Source organism: Branchiostoma belcheri, unplaced genomic scaffold (assembly GCF_001625305.1).
Source record: "Branchiostoma belcheri isolate BF01 breed outbred unplaced genomic scaffold, Haploidv18h27 scaffold398, whole genome shotgun sequence".
Taxonomy (NCBI): Eukaryota; Metazoa; Chordata; class Leptocardii; order Amphioxiformes; family Branchiostomatidae; genus Branchiostoma; species Branchiostoma belcheri.
In genome coordinates, this window is record NW_017804018.1 from 77,758 (window position 1) to 83,810 (window position 6,053).

The window sequence follows — 6,053 nt, forward strand, 5'->3', positions numbered from 1 at the left end:
CATAGGGGGCATTCTGAGAAGGGAGCCCTGGAGCAAGGGTGTGGAAAATAAAGGCTGTGGAACTTTGACTTTGGTGTGTGTCCAACTGTTCTTGGAGATTTAGGAGGAACCTGTAACACTCATGAAGACCTACCCACCTACCAAGTTTCATTTCAATCCATCCACTGCTTCTCGAGTTATCTTGCTAAACCACACACACACAAACACACCCACACACACACAGACAAACGCTACTGAAAACATAACCTTCTTGGCGAAGGTAAAAAGAAAAAAAACTTTTGAAGAAGAAAAACTTTTGAGGAAAAAAACTTCTGATGAAAAAAACTTCTGAAGAGAAAGTATTATTCAGCGTAAAATTTTGATTGGTTTCTATCCCAATGTAAGTGCCAACTTCCAATTTTGAATTTCCCGCCAGTAGATTAAGTTAGTATAGCTTCCCGCCAACTCCCTGCCCCCCTGAGCACCAGGGTAGGGAGCCCGTCTGTCTGGGACTCAGGTAGACAAGGCGACAGGCAGTGCATAAGGCACAAGCAGAGAGACAGAAGTCTGGTGTGGTTCGTGAGTTAGGACCAAAAAGGCCTGGGCACAGCAGTCCCAGGAAAGACCAGAAGAGGATTACAAAGGCCTGGATACAAGGATCCAGGAAATCCAAAAAAAGGATTATCAAAGGCCTGGATAGAGAGGGTCCAGGAGATACCAGAGGATATTCTGTGGAAGGACGATGAGACCATACCAGTTTTACGCCAAGAACTCGCCAAGAACTCGCCAGGAACTCGCCAAGAACTAGCCAAGAATTCACCAGGAACTTACTAAGAACTTGTCAAGAACTCGTCAAGAAGTTAACAAGAACTTGTGCTTTGTTCCTCGAATTGGGATCAAGAAATCAAACTGCCCTAGGAATACAATTACCAACAAGAACTCTACCAGCAAATTCAGAAACATCGAACTTATACGGCGGAAGTAGAACATGGCGGATTTCAGTTTGTATTACTAACTCTACTGAAGATTAAACATTTATGACGTATTCCAATCAGTTTGTACGACTTCTTCCCTGAAGACCAACAGAGGTGAGTTCGGTAACACTTCCTCATACGTCCATCCCATGCAGAATAGCAGCAGCCACAGTAATAAAGTGGTGCTGCGCCTACACCCAATGTTTTCCTAAAAATCGATAATGTGATTGTATCAATTTTAAACGCCCTAAAATTAGCTAAATCGGCGCTTTACGGTGATTGCGCAATACGCTTGCCCTATGACCTTTGACTTTACGTGTCACGCCGCTCTGATGCAGGCGCCCTCCCCACCTCGGCCGTCCGATTTGCCTGCAAATTTCTACTTTATTAAAGGGTTTCGGGACCTAAAAACTAACACCAGAGGGAAAATAAACCACATACGTTATTTTTATGGTAAAAATTGCTAAAATGGACCAGGCATTTTTCTGCCGCGTTGCCGATTTTGAGAAGGACTTGCGGCCGCCATGTGCTTTACGTCGATAGCGAATTTTCTACGGTTTCGTAAACGTATCGGCTTTTAAACTTATTTTCGGGGTCAAGGGCTTTGTTTTACCAACAAATCAGACAATAAGTGTTGTTTACACGACTTCAAAACGCTAGCGGGGCGCCCGATGTTCCACCAATGACAGCGATTCTCTCGGTAGCGTCGTGCAAATTATGTTTTGGTTCAGCAATATGCAGGGGTGTACACAAAAATAAGGCTAGGGTCGGCGTTTTTTTTTTTTTAGGGTCGGTCGGGAAACAGGAAACACAACATTTATTTTCCTAAGAGGTTCAACCTCTTAGTTGCTGCAGCCATTATGCAGGCGCATGTCTTAATTTTTGATAGGCGCACCGTGCGCCCGTGATTTAACATCTAGTCGCATTCTCAAAATTCTGGGCGCAGTCACGAGCGCTGCGGTTTTGGATAGTCTTCCCAAACGTAGATTTGCCCCAGGCACAGTTCTGGATAGTCCACGATTATCCAAAACTGTGCCTTAGCATTATTTTAGATAGTAGTAACGCAGGGCTTTTCATTAAGCAGGCATGATCAGGAATGGATGGGTGGATGGATAAATGAATTGATGGATAGATAAATAGATGATGAGTATCTATATAACTTGTGGGATGGGGTGGCATAGTGGTAGATCATTCGACTGTGAACCGGGAGACCCGAGCTTGATCCCGAGTTATACCCGGGACATGTGTGGACATGCGCCCGACGTGGTGCACTTGGGAAAGGCACTTTACATGACTTTCCTCACTCCACCCAGGTGTGAATGGGTACTTAACTTTGGTTGGGGAAGGTTGTATTGAGGTCACCTTGTGGCGCCGAATGGCAGCCACACAGACCCTTGCGGCAGTTCCAGAAAAATATGTACCATGTGTATTATTATGTATATTGTTACCATTATGTGTATTATTACCATTTGTAAACCCTGCATCAATTCAGCAATATAAGGCTGCAATTGCATGGGTGATGTTTCAGGCCAATAAACCATTTATTATTATTATTATTACTTCCTACATTTCAATGTCTATCTTTCATACAGATCGCCTTGGAACAGTTAAAAATGAATTGAAATGGAAGACTGTGGAGGAAGGTCCTACGATTCCACTTGTAGAGAGGGATGGATCGGGTTACGTCCTTACGTCTGACGTGGCGTCTCTACTTCGGGATGTGGACTCTGGTGAGTCAATAGACGCCCTCGCTATGTTGGAACTAAACTAGCCTCTACCAGGTTTCGGAATAGAAACATGGGAATTTGGCAAAGTAAAAAGTCCTCCATGCACGTAAGTCCATTCACTAAACTTCTAAAGCAACTTTCTCACGGTCGGAAGAGTCCACTTCGAGTAGGGGGAAACAGGTTCTTTTAATTATAGAAATTACTCTGTGAAAAATACTACATGTGCATGTGGCATTTCTAACAAAGTTACCTCTTATTTAGATACCTATAAACAGGAGTACAATTGCAAATAATGCATCAATTATTACATCTAATTTGTTTAATAAAATGGTTCCCCCTACAAATAAAAATCCCCATACATCAAAGACTTTATAGTGAAACCCTGGACCATTGAATTTGTGGCAACTTGAAGAGTGTGTCAATGTGGCTATTTGTTTGAATGATGGCTATGTATAATGTAGCTGTAGCATACCTAAAGTGTATAATGGGAAATATAAAATGTATACTACCGGTAGTATTTGGGAATTGGGGAAAGATAAAAAAAGAAATAAAATAATTCTTTTGCCAATAACTTTTACACATTTCTGGAAAATTGTCTTAAGCATATATTTAGGATATTGTAAATTTGTTTGACACATGCAGAGACAGACATTACCGTACATACACAGGGTAGTGTTTCGCGCGGGAATGCTCAGGGGGCGGAGCTACCGACGGGTACACGTGCTACAGCTGGCTCCTCCAGACAACGCTATTGTGGCGGTTTTTAGTTAGGATCATGTTCCCTACAATCTGGGCACTGGGGTTCAGATGGAACAGTAATGTACTTCATGTGTGCAGTGCTTGTCTAGTGTACTGCAACACTTCCACGTGATATCCGCCCTTATAGCGAGGAGTCCTTCCTATTGCTGTCGGTTGTTCTGGAAAAGTATAGAATAAACTTTTCCCAGTTTTGGCCACCCTGCGTCCTGAATCTTTATTGATAGATAATTAGCTATGATCAGACTGTCAGACGACTTCTGGTTGACAACTTTCTGTCAGTAATTACCGTAAAGTGTATCTTGAGCAAAATCCAAACATGCATAGTTTGTTTTGTGGTGCCATTTTATGTTAAAAGACGGGCTCTTAATATGGGAGGTCTTTTTTGGGGGGGGGGGGTACTATATATGTATTTGATGTAAGTTGCAGTTTTGTGAAGAACTACGGTAAGGCTCAGACAATAAAAAAACAGGATAGCATTCTACTGTGGTTTGCGTTGTTACATTTCTGTGGAGAAATCGGTATGTCGATGTTTGATAGGGGGGACGTAACTTCAAACGTTCTACAAACCCCTACAAGAGCCTCTGTTACACATCCAGATACTAAGTTCTCATCAAGCAAACTTTATAGTCACCATAGGGGCCTTGCCCTTGGACACATTCCAGCATTGCATCATGGGGCGCTAGAAATGATTGTTACCAGATGTAGATCTTAGAACAAAGAAATAAAGTAGAAGTTGGCTCACATCCCTTCTGCTCAACTACGGATCCGATTGAGACGCGATTGAACAGAAGGGATGTGAGCCAACTTCTACTTTATTTCTTTGTTCTAAGATCTACATCTGGTAACAATCATTTCTAGCGCCCCATGATGCAATGCTGGAATGTGTCCAAGGGCAAGAAAACAGTTCAGAGGGAGAATCCCTGAGCATAGGTACCATCCACATGGATGAAGTAAGAAGCAACGAAGATGAGGCATATACGACTATGCAAATCACAAAGAAGACAGGCAGAAAGAAATTAAATATCAACCTCCGCTTGAAGATAGATACGGGAGCCCAGAGTAATGTACTGCCACTTGAACACTACAAAAAGATGTTCCCAGAGAATATGACACGTCACAAAAAGGTCAAAGCAGGTATGCTGACCCCAAGCCAAGTGATACTGACAGCCTATGGGGGAACAAGAATTCCACACCTTGGCAAGACTACAATCACAGGCAAACACGGAGGGAAAGAGGTCAAGTGCAGTTTCTATGTCACAACGACTCAAGGTCCTGCAATCATAGGACTAAGCACCTGTCAGAAGTGGAAAATAATCTCGATCAATCATGAAGTCAAGACAAGCAGTCACAAGATCGAAGCAGCAATGCCACTGAAAGACAGACCTCCAATCCACAGCAAGAAAGAGCTGATGGAAATGTATCCAGAATGTTTCGACGACAACGTTGGTTGTTTCAAGGGAGAATACCACATAACCATAGACCCTGATGTAAAGCCAGTAGTACACCCTCCAAGGAGAGTACCACTTGAACTCAGAGGAAGACTAAAGGCACAACTAGAAGTGGATGGTGGGACCTTACCAAAAACGTCCCGTGCTGGGAGGTCCCGTTATAAAAAATTCTGACGGCTTTTTCAGGATAATTTGGGCCTTTTCTTCGTTCTTGGAAGGGTGTGCAATATCTAGAGAAGAAAACTGTAAGATATATGAAGCCCAGACGACAGAAATACGCCCGAAAACTGCACAGATTATAAGCGACTGTCTGGTCTGGCCTGTTTGTTTTTGTCGGAGAGGCCCAAGGCCTAGAGAGTTGAAACGTCTTGATTCTCGGCAAGGAGTTGAGCATCCGTACACAAGAAGGCGTAACAGCCTCGTTCAAAATATCATTCAATTTTACATTACAGCAAAACTGACAGAAGCTTTCCAAAGCCTACCAGTCAGGATTAAAGAGAAAAACCACCAGAACCTTGATCTGTCCACAATGCTACATGTGCTCCAAGACGAGGCCAACAGAGACCACACAGCTGAAGACTTCTCCATTTCATCATGTCACATGGGATACAGGGCAATGTGTTTGCCACTGATGGCTTTATTGCTGAACTCATTGATATCTTTCCCTCTTTAACGGGAACCAGTGCCTCTCTCTTTTCGGTAAACCCAAGCTGTTCTTTTCCAGGCTTGTCAGGGGGATAAAGACCAGACTGTAGCTGAGTGTGCTTATTCTGATTCAAAGCCCTCACCCTCAGCTATTCTAGCACATCTCTCAACAGAGGCTGATTCCTTTCTTGCTCGAGCTACAGTGCCTGGGATTGTGGCATACAAGCGGGAGGATGCGCTGACTTTGTGAACGTTCTGGCGAAAGTGCTGACAGAACATGGAAACTCCCAAGACCTGATGCGTATGATGGCTACAGTAATTGATGAACAAACAAGGAGCACGAGCACAGTCCATTCTGCTGCACGACACTCAGGCACAAACTGCTCTTCCATCCTATCTTTTACCCATATCACCCTATTCAACCATTGGTTTTGGGGTCTCAATCACCATCTTTTGGTTAACGATCTTACTCACAACCTGTCTCATTAAAGTTTTTGGACCTACTCCCAACTACTCTAACT